Below are 15,212 nucleotides of genomic sequence, written 5' to 3' on the forward strand. Positions count from 1 at the left end.
TATATGAAATGATATGTATGCTGTAAGAGGGAAATAGGAGTTTTTTTTGTAAAAGTTTGGGCTGGATTATTCAAGAGTAGGGTCGCCAGTTATTTAATTCATTCCAAAGAGATTTGTTTAGAATTTATTTACAAAATATTGAAATAATGAAGTAATAAATTAGAGAGAGGATAGGTTAAGATATCTAGCCTAAGCACTAAGTATTTTGCTCCAACCCCTGGCTCAAAAACAGGCCATGGAGTTTAGTCCTTAGCCAGAGAGGCCTTGGCTTTGAGCTGAGGACCTGGGGATGCAGGGAGCCTCTTTCAAGAGGATAGGTCTCTCCTGAGGTTAGTCTCTTCAGAAAATGCAGGAAAGGAGTCATCTTTTTTCACTCACTACATGTCAGTCCAAAGGGAGAAATTTAAGAACAGTCTCGCCAGGAAAGGTCTCAGGTCTAGTCAGAAGATTCTTCACCAGTCTCAAAATCAAACTCAGAACTCCAGCAGAAGCCAAAGTTCTCACAGGAAGTTGTAACTCCCTTTTAAAGACATTTTCTTTTGCTTCACTTCCTGTGCCTTCCTCTACATTTACGTCTACCAATTATAGTTGAAGTTTTGCTTAGGACTGCCCAGGGGGAAGTTAGTTTGATTCTGATTCCTCATCCACTATTGCGCACATGGGACAGATATCTCTCTCACTGATGTTTGCACTTTTGGTGATTAAATCTAAAAATGGGCACAGGAGTTAATTTAATCTTCACAATCAGGGGAGAGTTAATTTCATTTTCATAATCAGGGGAGAGTTCAATTTAATATATACAATGCATATAAATGATATGTAAAAATTTCAATCAAGGTCTGAAAGAGGATTGCACTGAGAGATAAGGGAAGGGAGAGATAGAATGGGATAATTATGTAACTTAAAGAGTTAGGAAAAATCATTAGAGAGAGGAGAGGATGAGAGTGGTGATGGCCAATGCTTAGACTTTACTCTCATTGTAACTGGCTCAGCAAGGGAAAAATGAGTATACTCAGTGGGGTATAGAATTATATCACCCTACAGAGAAGTAGAAGGGGAACAAGACAAGGTAAGGGAGAGATAATTGAAGAGAGGGAAAGTGGGGGTGACAAAAAGCAAATTACTGGTGAGGAAGAATAGAGTAAACGGGAGCAAGATCTACAGGGGATAATACAATAAAAGGAAATTCACAATTTGTAATCATGACACTGAATGTGAATGGGATAAACTCACCATAAAATGGAAGCAGATAGCAGATATATTGTTTAGAAGAAACACATTTGAGGCAGGGTGACACACATATAGATTAAAGGTAAAAGGCTGGATCGCAATTTATTTTGCATCATTTAAAGTTTAAAAAGGAGTAGAAATAATGATACCAGACAAAGCTAAGGTAGAAATTGATCTGATTAATAGAAAAAAGGAAGGAAATTGAATTTTACCAAGGGGTACCATGAACAATGAAGTAATATCATTACTAAATATTTATGCACCAAATGGTATAGCATTTGGTATAGAGATTTCTAAGGGAAAAAAATTAAGGGGTTAAAGGAGAAAATAGACAGCAAGACCATACTAGTGGGGAATCTCAACCTTTCCCTTTCAGCACTAGATAAATTGAACCAAAAAATAAATAAGAAAGAAGTAAAACAAGTAATTGAGATGCTATAAAAATTAAGAGTGAATAGAGATCTGGAGAAAACTGAACAGGGATGGAAAGGAATATACCTTATTCTCTACACTACAAGGCACATATACAAAGATTAAATGTACTAGGGCATAGAAATATTGCAAACAAATGTAGAAAAGCAGAAATAATAAATACAACTTTTTCAGATCAAAATGCAATAAAATTATACTTAACAAGGGTCCATGGAAAGGCAAATTTAAAATTAATTGGAAACTAAATAATATAATCCTTCAAAACTAGTGGGTCAAAAAAGTGATCATAGAAACAGTTATGGAATTGACATTAAAGATAATGTCAATAAGGAGACATTATATCAAAACCTATGGGATACAGCCAAAGCTGCACTCAGGGGAACATTTATATCTCTGAGTGCCTATAGCAACAAAATTGAGAGAGAGATCAATGAATTGACCTTTCAACTTAAAAAAAAATTAGAAAAAGAAGAAATTTAAAATCCCCATATAAAAACTAAATTGGAAATCCTAAGAATTAAAGGAGAAATTAATCAAATTGAAAGTAAAGGAACTATTGTACTAATGAATAAGACTAAGAACTGGTACTTTGAAAAAACAAATAAAGTAAAATACTGTATTATCTAATAAAAAATGAAAGAAGAGAATCAAATTAAGAGTATCAAATATGAAAGAACTGTAAAGATTATTCTAGGGAATGGTATTTGGTGGTCTTGGGGATCTAAAGGAGGGTACTATTGGTGAGCAGGTGATGTGAAGAAGGGTAGAAGTCTAGGTAGATTGACTCCTGTGTTCACTCACTCACTCTTCCTTCACTCACTCATGATACAAGGGGTGTAAGTTAGGAATGTGTGGTTCCCTGGTGGTAAATAGGTAATAGGGAGTTGAAGGGAAGTCTCCCCTATCAGCTGATAGAAAGGGTATCCCCAAATTCCTGTGCACAAACCAAACAAGGTAATAAACCTCCCCCAAGTCTTATGACTCAGAGGGGAAGGGTCTAGATCAGCACTCACCTGTGGCTGATCAGTAACCTCAGTGAATTGCTTTCTCTAAGCTCCTTTGAATAATTCCTCTTTGCTTATATCTGATTGTGGTTAAGTAGCTTAATAGTTATTGAATATTAAGATAGTGGGGAGTTGGATAGAGAGTAGAGGGGTCCCTATTTTCTATGTCCCAAGAGGTCCTTCATTCTGTCAGCTACAAAGCTGGACAGAATTTCAACTCCCCTTCCCACTATTTCTCATGCTAAATTAAATACAAGAAGGGTCTAGGAATAGTAGAGCAGATGCAATAGGCAGGGCGAGAGAGTCTAGCTCTCTGGTGAAGAGTCCAACAACCTCACAGGTCCAGAGAAACCAAAAATCTCTTTATAGATGTTGTTAGGAATATTAAGATAAAGAATCACTCTTCTGGAGAAGTCCCAGGGCCAGTCACTTTGTAAGTCCTCTGTTGGCTCTTGATGAGTCTCTACCAAGGAAAAGTGCTTCCTTCCACCTTGAGATGCCAGTTAAAAAGCCCAGAGTTCCTCTTGGAGCTCTTGCAGGTCCATCCTTCTCTCCCATGATGCTCTGCTACTAACAGTCATTGCCTGTCAATCATCTCTTCTTCCAATGTTCCATTTTTTCCCCTTGCATCCTGCTCTTACAGATGTGATCTCACCTCTAATGAAGAGGAAATTAAGGTAATTATTAAGAACTATTTGCCCAATTACATGGCCATAAATAGGACAATCTAGGTAAAATGGGTGAATATTTACAAAAGTATCAGTTGCCTAGATTAACAAAAGAGGAAATAGAATACTTAAATAATCCCATCTCAGAAAAAGAAATCGAACAAGCCATCAAAGAACTTCCTAAGAAAAAATCCCCTTGGTGGGATGGATTTACAAGTGAATTCTATCAAATATTTAAAGGACAATTAATACCAATACTATACAAATTATTTGACAATAAGCAAAGGAGTCATACCAAATTTTTTTATGGCACAAATATGGTATTGATTCCAAACCCAGTCAGATAAAAAAATAGTGAAAGAATGAAGCAACTTATCAGTTTCCAAAAGTAAACTAACCCTAATAAAGCTATAATTTTCAAAGGTTTTTAGAACCATGCCTAGTGATGGGAAGTTGTGGGTTTAAATCTGACCCCACTTTCTAGCTTTGTGTCCCTCCCTCGACAAGTCACTTAATCCCCATTGCCTAACTCTTACTGCTCTTCTGCCTCTGAACCAATATCCAATATTTATTCTAAGACTGAAGGTAAGCATTAAAAAAATTGGTACTAGTAATGATAAATAAAGACATAGGGGTAAATATATGCAAACACATTTATCAGCATAATAGGTATATATTTATAGATGGAATTTCTCAATGTACTCCATCTATAGTGGATTGATAATGTTACAAAAAGCCATCAAATGCAAAGTTTAAAAAACTTAATGACATAAATTTCACTAGGAAGAATTTCGTATTTTACAAGAATTTCTTGGTAGGAACAACAGAAAGTTTAGTACTAAATAAGTTTAGAAAAGGATCATATACAAACATTACAATAAATATCAAACATATAATATGTGACCTAAATATTGAAGTCTTATATAAATATTATGGAAAAAAGTATGGTCCCTTTCCAAATCCTAATGAGGTGATATTTCTTATCCAAATAAAGGATTTAGATGATTATAAAGCATAAATTGGGTTTTCATTACAAAGATTTGAGATGTGTACCAAAATCAAGAAAGGCTACAGTATGAATGAAAAAACTGGATTAAATATCTCTTTATAAAAATTGATAACAAAGCTATTGAACGAATTATTCATTGTTCCTCATAATAATGCTTTGAGGTAGGTAATCTTATTATCCCCACTTGAAAGATAAAGAAACGGAAGCTAAAAGGAGTTATATGACTTGCCATATGTTACACAGTAAGTGTCTTAGGTCGAATTTCAACTCATATATTCCTGACTTCAAGTCCAACACTCTACCTATGATATTATCAAAGTGTTTATTTATAGGAATCATTTTTCAGTCAACTGCAGACTAACAAGCATATTTTTAAAATTGCACATATCAATATTTTAAAATTTAAATTGAAATATTTCTGATTTTACTTTATACAAAGAAAATTGGCAATGAATAAAGTCAGATGTTGTAGAGGAAAACAGTCACACTAAGTACTGATCTAACCACTTGGAGAAACAAATTGGAATTATTTGAGAAAAACAGATAATCTATTTGTATTCTATCACTCACAGCTCTCCCAACTACAAGGACATCATGGACAGAAAGAGCTAATATTACAGAATATTCACTTAAGTAATAGATGGGGGTTGCATAGAATTGAGAATCATTTCTCATTTTTTTCCCTTATGGATTGATATTATGAAGGAATTTATCATCAGACTACTGAGTTTTTTGATTTATTACCTATGTTGGTCTTCAGAAAGCACACATCATCTGTTGTGGCAGGAACAGAAACAAATCATGATATCATGTACTGGAGCTTAAATTTTTCTTGCATTAGCCTTCAGTATCTTTGTGTCATTTACAAGAGGAGACATTAGAATAAAATTTTATGGAGGCCTTTGAGGTTCTAGTAGACATGAAACATCAATTGAGAAACTATGTTATAAAGGAGTATATGAATTGCATGATGAGACAAGAGTCTTAAAGAAAGAATGCATTTAGATTAGCTAATCAGTTTTCCTAGCCTCAATTTTTATTTGAAGGAAAAACCTGTTGACTTGGGATCATTGTTCATAGAACATAAACATTTGATCTAGGGAGCCAGAGAAACATCAAGGATAGAGATGGATTTTGAGTTCATTAGATAGAAGTTCAAAGATTGCCTAAGATATATTGTTCTAGCTCTGATGCTGGACAAGTCACTTAATCCCTTTTTGCTTGTTAGCTCAGCTGTAAAATGGAGATAACAATAACTATTGCCTTACAAGTAATAATGTTCTAATAAGATACTACCTATCTTTTTATTGTTCTAGAAAAGACCTCATACTGGAAAAAGTTTCCTGAATAAATAAGAAAGAATACAGTATTATTTTTTTCCTGGGAAAAAAAAAAACTGTCCCTTTCCACCACTTTGCCTTAGTTACTACAAAAGTTCAAGAAGACTAAAAAAGACTATTTTGTATTTTTGAGGATAAATTTGAAAGCAAAAATTCTTTTTCTGGAGTTTAATTGTGAACTCCACACCCAAAAGCATCTGTTAAACATGTTATTGAAAATATGAAAGATTAGAAGTAATTCTACCAAATGAAAACATTAAAAAACAAAGTTAATTATATCATAAAATAACGATAATTTCAGGTAAGTACAAACAGCTTTTACTTTACAAGTATCCAAAAAAATTTAGACCTCATTTAGAACATCTGACAGCTGCAATGTTTTTCAAGTACCTGGAATGCAAGTTAATATGGCAATTTTAACAAGACTATAGTCCATAACATGTCAGCCTTGTGTACTTTTTCTGTCATAATATAAAATGAAGTAAAACTATAAGAAAACAAAATTAGTGGGTAAAATCTTGTAGCACAGAGAGACAAAAATAGTAGTATCATTTCCAGAAATTTTTATAATAGATATAAACCTTTGAAACAAATATCTAAAAATTATATCATAAATATCAACTATAGTAAAACTAGATTTGTTACAAAAATAATGAATGTTATTATCAAGAAAAATGCTAAATTCAATAACCTAATTATGTTCTTTGGTTGCTAATAAAACTTCCCCCAGTGTGCTTAGCACTAACTAAGTGAACCAATTAGTTTATTATCATTAAAATGATACTTTAATTAAAATAAATCTTATTATTATGTACTCATTATTGATTCTCCTCAAGGGACATATTACCAGTTAATTAAATATCTCAAGCTGTATAGCTATATTTTCCAAGTGTAATATAGTATTTAGAATAAAGACTTATTAATAACATATATTTTATTTCACAAATGTGGCAATTGTGATTACTGAAATAGGGCTGAATCTGCAAATTATATCTCATAAAATCTGGTTCATTTATATATTTATAATTCATGTGGATGTCAACAGGTGCCTTATAGAACATGCCACGCTATTTTACCCTTTTTAAGCTGAGATAACTAAAAGGTTAGCTTAAAGCATGTACTTTCCACTTAAATATTAATTCTCTACATAAAGAAATGTAAGTTAAAAGATTTTATGCATACATGCACTCACAGAGATAGATAGATATAGATATTTTGAACACAAAACTAATTTCTATTATCTTCCAAAATATAAAAAATGCAATCTGAGGTAACATTTTTTAAAATGCCAAGTCTCAGCAATGAACTAGTCCTTCCTTTTGGTATTTACTGTTTTTATCATCTTTAGTTTATATTTTTGACAACACAGCAATGTGAGTTGCATTTGTATTTTTTTTAATTTTTCTTTGTTCTTAAACTCTAATTCAGAAGAATTCCATATGCAGACTATCTAGTACCATCCATTTCCTATAATCCACCTTTTTTCTCTACTAGGAAAATACATATTTTGCATTTCTCTATGATAGATTTTTCCTGTTATCCTAGTTGAAGTTTTGGAAGATTTCTTAGAGATATGCTTGTACAAATTCTTCATTGTACAGATGAGAGAATTGAGGTTTTCAGTAGATAAATGACTTGATCAAGGTATTCTAGTCAATTAACAGTAGACCTAGTATTAGAAATTATTTCTCTTGTGTTCCAATTCATCAGAGTTTCCAGTAAAACATAGTCTCATTCTCAGTTCTTTCTATACTCTATATAATCCAAGATTAACATAAAGCAGGGTTCCTTAAACTTTTCTGTCATGGACCCAATGGCAATGTGGTGAAGCCTATGGACCCTTTCTCAAAAAACTAACCTAAAAGTAAATGTATAAAATTTAAAAATAGAATAATATTACAAAATGAGTTAAAGTAAATAATAGAAAAATTCTTCCTAACAAAATGAATTCACCAAATTGACAATGTTTTCTTAAATTCCTAAAAGAAACTTTGCAACATTTACAAGTGAAAAACGTTATGAATATCTGATTCTTTGGAAAATAACTATTTGAAATTCAGTTCAAATTTTCTCTGTTACCTAAAAGCAATTAGAGGCTATCTACAGAAGGATTCTCTGGAAAGAGAAGGGGTTATGAGGGTTGCTATCTTATATTGTGTATTCCAAATTTATTTTGAGATTATAATTGTAAAGTGTTTAGCACAGTAACTGACATAAAGTAGAAACATCTGTTGGTGTTGTTATTATATTATTTACACACACCACATAAATATCTATTTATATACAAATATATACATATATGATCCTCAATATGACATTAATACTTCATTTTTAGTTATAAAGCCTTTCATATATATTATCGCATTGTCATTCTAGAGATGGAACCCACCTTCTTCATCATTATTAATAAAAACTGCTAACAAACTACCACCAACAGGCAAATAAACACAAGAGCCACATTCTGATGGGGACAGCTAAGGAACATAAGCCTAATGTACTTTCAGATAGAATTGCTTATCACCTGCAGTCCTCAGCCATCTTCTTTGCAATCAATCCCTGCAGATTTTATAGGCTGGGAACTGATCCTCCAGAAATTATAGTCAGAAAAAAAAACAAGTTCTCAGCAACAAAATTTTTGTATTATAAAATACTGTGACCATGGAAACTTATGAGGTTTTACAGATGAGCAAGGCAATTGTAAATTAATGCTTTTACACTTTTAAATCTTATTATCAGTTTCCATAGGATATGCTTTTGCCAAATGAAAGAAGAGGCATTATCTTCGGCTTTGCTACTGCACTGTAAGAACCAAGAGATCTTTCTTATTGGCTTGAAGCTGAAACTTTACATATATGTTGTCAACTTTCTATTAGAATGTGAGCTCCTTGAGAGTATATATTATTTTATCTTTCAATTTTTATCTCTAGCACTTAGGCCAGTGCTTTATACATGGGAAATGCTTAATAGATGCTTTCCAAAATTCATTTCATTGATTCATTTTAAATGTCTCTTAAATAATAATCGATTCTAGAGTTCCAGGGGTAGAGCTAAGAAGGCAGAGTAATCAACAGCAACTCTGTTACCACCATAAGAATCCTCTCTGACCAAGATTAAAATATTGCCACAAAACGAATACAGGAGTGAAAGAATCAACAAGGAGACAGAGTGAAACAGTTTTCAAGAAAAGAAAAACTGAAGAGGTAGGCAAAGAACATCTGGGGCACTGGGATGACAGGAGAGCAGGGGAATCAAGAAGCTATAACAGTGAGGGAAGAGCAAGCCAAGAGCAAGTCACAGCCCCACCCCACATCTGCTGATGAAGGTTAGGGAGTATATGCCAAAGCCAACATCCAGATCCTAAGATCCTGCCCAGGAAAATAGTGATACAAGCCAACCCATACCCCATGAAATTTCAACCCTCTGGAAAAGTCCAGAGTCCCAACCCTGGGAATTCTAGTCTGGGCTTGAGATAAGGACTTAGGTCACATTTAGGTGGTTGATAGTACTATGAACTAAGTACTGATCTATTCTTAATTTTTTTATTTATTTATCTAAATAATACAATTAGAATATTTTCCATGGTTACATTATTTGTGTTTTTTCCCTCCCCTCCTCCCCTCCACCCTTCCCAGAGCCAATGAAAAATTCCACTGGGTTTTATATGTATCACTGTTCAAAACCCATTTCCATATTAATAATATGTACAATAGTGTAATCATTTAAAGTCAACATCCCCAATCATATACTCATCAAACCATGTGATTAATCATATGTTTTTCTTCTCAGTTTCTACTCCCACAGTTCTTCCTCTGGATGTGGATAGTATTTTTTCTCATAAATACTCTATCTTTGTATCGCAGTTGGAAGAAAAGTTCATTATATTTGATTGTGCCACAGTATATGTCTCCATATACAATGTTCTCCTGGTTTTCCTCATTTCACTTCGCATCAATTCCTAGAGATCTTTCCAGTTCACATGTAATTCCTCCAGTTCATGGTTCCTTTCAGCACAATAGTATTCCATCATCATCATCAAATACCACAATTAGTTCAGTCATTCCCCAACTGATGGACACCCCCACATTTTCCAGTTTTTTGCCACTATGTACAGTGCAGATATAAATATTTTTATATGTATTTTTCCCTATTATCTCTTCAGAGAAAAAATCCAGCAGTGATATGGCTGGATCAAAGGGGTATTCTTTTAAAGCCCATTTGGGAATAGTTCTAAGTTGCCTTTCAGAAAGACTAGATCAATGCACAACTCCACCAGTAATACATTAATATTCCAATTTTGCCACAACCACTCCAACATTTGTTATTTTCCTTTGCTGTCATATTGGCTAATCTGCTAGGTGTGAGGTGGTACCTCAGAGGTTTTTTTTTTGATTTGCATATCTCCTCTAAATTTTACTAAAGATTTAGAATACTTTTTCATGTGTGTAAACCTTAAAATTTCTTAGACTTATGAATGTTGGAAATTTCCCCATTGGGAAATTTCATACTTGAAAAATTTCCAACTGATAGTAAGAACTCTGTTGGAATGTGAAAACCCTTGGCATGGGAGGGTCCTTCTCCTCCCTACTTAAGACTACTTTAGGACAGAAACCTTTTGCTAAACAATGGAAAGGGCTTTGACCTATGCTTAAGCATAGAACAGGAAGTTCTTTGAGTCATGATTGATTTTAGAATTGATACAATAGAGATACTTGGAATGACAGAACCAGGTCTTGGAACTTACAATCTCCACCCTACTCAGTCTAACAGGATTTAGGAAGAGCTGCAGCATAGATCAAGATTTAATTATTTGAGAATATGACCTACAACAGACATGTGCAAAGGAAACAGACCTCTGGGCGGTCCTGGGTTAAGCTAGAGCCACCATTGGCACAGGGGAGACAGTGATTGGTAGATGTGAGAACTGAGGGGAGGGGACTTAGATGGTTTCCTTAAAGATAGCGGGGTCTGAGGAGAGAAGGAGGAGGTTTTGCTCTGAGCGAGGTGGCTCTGAAGGAGGACTGAGGAGGTTGCTCTGTGGGAGGACCAGAAGAGAAGGCTGGCTCTGAAGGAGGAGAATTCTCTGGAAACATTTCTTGAAAGGAGGCTCTCTTGAAGGTGGAGCCTGAGGTTAGCATGAGAAGCCTTACCTAGAGAGATCTTGGGTGAGTGATAATCCCAACTGACTGATTTATTCATTCTTATTCCTTTCTTACTTTCTCTCTTTTTCTATTGATTAATCAGTGTATTATAAATTAAATTTCTTATAAAACCCAGTTGGCTTGAGCATATTCATAAATTGGGAATATATTCCCTGGCGACCATCTTATATTTATATAAACCCAAGACACAGTAGAAAACATATTTCAGTGGTCATAATTGATATATATATATATATATATATATATTTCCCTTGCTTCCAAACATTTTAATTATCACATATGCTTATTGATAATTTTTATTTCTTTATCTGAAAATTGCCTATTCATGTCCCTTGCCCATTCATCAATTGGGGAATGGTTTGATTTTTTGTACAATTGAATTAGTTCCTTATAAATTTGAGAATTTTAGACCTTTGTCAGAGGTTTTTGTTATAAAGATTTTTCCCAATTTGTTGCTTTCCTTTTAATTTTGGTTTATACAAAACCTTTTTAATTTAGTGAAATCAAAATTAATCATTTGACATTTTACAATATACTCTATGCTTCGCTTGGTCTTAAATTCTTTTCTTTCCCACAGATCTGACAGGTATACCAATCTATGTTCACCTAATTTACTTCTAATTTACTTCTTTATATTTAAGTCTTTTGCTCAATTTGAATTTATCTTGGTTTAGGGCCTAAGATGTTGATCTAAAGTTTAGATTCTAGACTAAACTATTCCCATACTGTTTTCTACTCCTCCCAGAAATTTTTGTCAAATAATGTGTTCTTGTCCAAAAAGCTGGGATCTTTGGGTTTATCATACACTATCTTGCTGAGGTCATTCATCCCTAGTCTATTCAATTGATCCTCCCTTCTGTCTTTTAGCCAGTTCTTTCTTTTATTAGATTAACCAGTACTTTATCTATTTTATTTATTCTTTCAAAGTACCAGTTTTTAGTCCTATTTATTAGTTCAATACTTCTTTTAATTTCAAGTTTATTAATTTCTCCTTTGATTTTTTTAGGATTTCTAATTTACATTTTATCTGAAAATTTTTAATTTGTACATTTTATTTTTTTCAATTGCATGCCCAATTCATTGACATCTTCCCTCTCTGATTTATTAATATATGCACTCATTCTTTTCAATGAAATCAGTATCTGATTCTTTGATTTGTTCTTTAACCCACCAGTTTTGAAAAATTCGATTATTTAGTTTCCAATTAATTTTGAGTCTGCCTTTCCATAAGCCCTTATCGATTACAATTTTTGTTGTACTATGGTCTGAAAATTTTTGAATTTATTATTTCTGCTTTCCTACATTTGCTTGCAGTGTTTTTCTATGCCCTAAGAACATGGTCAATCTTTGTATATGTGCCATGTGCTACTGAAAAGAAGGTATATTCCTTTTTATCCCATTTTATTTTTCCCAGAAACCCCAAAGAATGGTCAGTTAGGATTACTGGACACTCTAGGGACTGACTGGTTGGATTTGGTGACAGTTTGGAAAACCATTTATATTTTTAGAGGACTTGGAGAGTGATTTATCTGATAAGAGAGTGGTTGGTCTGGCCTCTGGAGTACCACCAGAGGGCAGTAGAGAGCAACTCCTGGGAGAGCAGTGTCTGAAAAACTGACAGGCAATTGACCCCTAAGATTAGAGAAAAAGAGAGTTGTAATGAATACAAAACTGCAGGAATTTAAGAATAATTATAAATTAGAATAGTTTAGTAAGATAGATTTATTTAATAAATATAAATGGAGTTAAGTTAGCCTTGATTTTCATCATGGAAGAAGCAGTCCTTTGCAGCACAGTTTGGGTTCTGTGATTTATTTAATATTGATTAGCTATAGGGTAATCTATCTTCTATCAATTCCATTTCCATATCCTTTCCCTGATATTCTCCTAGTTACTAATAAATAGACATTGTAATACTTTGTCTCCAGACAACTTTGTCTACTACCAGAATCAATTAGGCCCTAACAGTGTGAGCAGAATCTATAATCAATATAAAATGTTATCAATTGACGAAAACCAATATAGATCAAAAATCTATCCTAACAGTATGCTTCGTCTAGCTACCCTGATGATAATAACAACTTTTAAGAGTTGCCAATATCATCTTTTCACATAGGAATACAAATCATTTGAACTCATTAGGTCCCTTAAACATTTTTCCCATTCATTTCCTTTTGGTGATTCTCTTGAGTTTTGTATTTAAGGATCAAATTTTCTGTTTGTCAGGTATTTTATTCAGGAATGCTTGGAAATCCTCTATTTTATTAAGTGACCTTACTTTCCACTGCAAGAATATAGTCAATTTTGCTGGGTAGTTAATTATTGGTTACAGACCTAGTTCCCTGCCTTCTGGTCCTTTAATATAGATGTGGCCAGGTCCTATGTAATCCTGACTGTGGATCCATGATATTGAAATTGTTTCTTTTTAGCAGTTTGCAGTATCTTTTCTTTGGTCTGGAAGCTCTTGAATTTAGCTATAACATTCCTGGGAGTTGTCAAATGGGGATTTAATGCAGGAGGTTATCTGTGAATTCTTTCAATCCCTACTTTACTCTCTTGTTCAAGAATATCAGGGCAGTTTTCTTATATAATTTCCTATAGAGTGATGTCCAGGCTTTTACTTTTGTCATGATTTTCAGGTAGTCTAATATTTCTTAAATTGGATCTATATATCTATATCTATATAAATCCTGGATCTATATTCCGGTTCTGTTGATTTATCAGTCATATGTTTTACTTCTGTGTTCCTGCTCCCACAGTTTCTCCTCTGGATGTGAGTAGCCTTCTTTCTCATGAATTCGTCCAGATTGTCCTAGATCATTCTATTGCTGCTAGTAGAAAAATCCATTACATTCAATTGTGCCACAGTGTATCCATCTCTGTGTTCAATGTTCTCCTGGTTCTGCTCCTTTTGCTCTGCATCAATTCCTGGAGGTCATTCCAGTTCACATGGAATTCCTCCAGTTCATCATTCCTTTCAGCACAATAATATTCCATCACTTTTTAAAGAAACCCCTACCTTCCATCTTGGAATCAATACTTTGTACTGGTTCAAAGTCAGAAGAGTGGTCAGGGCTAGGAAATGGGGGTTAAGTGACTTGTCCAGGGTCACACAGCTGGGAAGTCTCTGCATACAGATTTGAATCTAGGACCTCCCAGCTCTAATCCTGGCTCTCAATTCACTGAGCTACCCAGATTCCCCCATAATATTCCATCACTAACAGATATCACATTTTGTTTAGCCATTCCTCAATTAAGGACATCCCCTCATTTTCCAATCTTTTGCCACCACAAAGAGAGGGGCTATTAATATTTTTGTACAAGTCTTTTTCCTTATTATCTCTTTGCAGTATAAATCCAGCAGTGGTATGGCTGGATCAAAAAGCAGGCAGTCATTTAAAGCCCTTTGAACATAGTTCCAACTTGGCATCCACAATGGTTAGATCAATTCACAACTCCACCAGCAATGCATCTTTAAGGTCCCTATTTTGTCACAATCCCTCCAACATTTATTACCTTCCTTTGCTGTCATGTTAGCCAATCTGCTAGGTATAAAGTGGTACCTGATTCTTGAAGACAACCAATTTTCAAGAAGTGGAAGAGAGGAAAGGATATATACCTATTCCAGGTGTAGGGTACAGCTTGTCTTAAAGGCTATATATGGGAAGAAGTGTGTTGGGTGTGAAGCTATTGACTGATGAATATTCATGAGTTCAGGTCATGATATCCAATGAATCCTACCTGAACCTGGATATTTGTAAGATGTTTTAGCTCCCTATGAATGATGAATTCAGGATGAAATCATACCAGTCTCTAGAATCTGTGGATGAAATAGAGATTGGGTTATAGCCAGATAGCTAGCTCATCTTCTGGTAAAAGATCTATGAGCACCTTCATTTTCCCAGGACAGACAGTAACAGCAATTTGTCTTGAAGGTTATTTGAATGCCTTTGTACTCTCCCTGAGCATGGTTTGAACCTCAAGATGTCCAGATGGTTCATATATTGTTCAATATAGCCTATGATTAGGTCAACCAAGTGTGAGGACTTATTTATATTATCAAAACTTAGCCAGGAAGTTTTGATTTGCACTTAGCCTAAATTCATCTTTTTAGAATTCTACCATCCAAATAGTTAATGAACTAATTGAAATGTAAAGGATTACATGATTGACTGGAGGACATAACAGAAGAATCTGGAAGGGTGCAATTTGTTTTGATTATGGGTAATGAGAAATCATGATTTTTTATAAGTTCTCCCATTTTGATACTCTTTTCTATTTATTTTTTTCCAACTAAAAGTTGCCAAAGCCACACAGTATCTTGTCTCAAAATGCTGAAACTGGAGTCAAAAAGAAGTGAGTTTGAATCC

At 34.0% G+C, this 15,212-nt stretch overlaps 1 protein-coding gene across 3 annotated transcripts in view; it reads right to left on the reverse strand.

Moving 5' to 3' along the window:
• ATRNL1 (attractin like 1) overlaps positions 1-15,212 on the reverse strand; it is a 1,148,868-nt gene that overhangs the window by 690,664 nt on the left and 442,992 nt on the right. The gene's annotated exons all lie outside the window — the stretch shown is intronic.

The sequence above is a fragment of the Monodelphis domestica genome, chromosome 1, assembly GCF_027887165.1.
Source record: "Monodelphis domestica isolate mMonDom1 chromosome 1, mMonDom1.pri, whole genome shotgun sequence".
In the NCBI taxonomy this organism is placed as follows: domain Eukaryota; kingdom Metazoa; phylum Chordata; class Mammalia; order Didelphimorphia; family Didelphidae; genus Monodelphis; species Monodelphis domestica.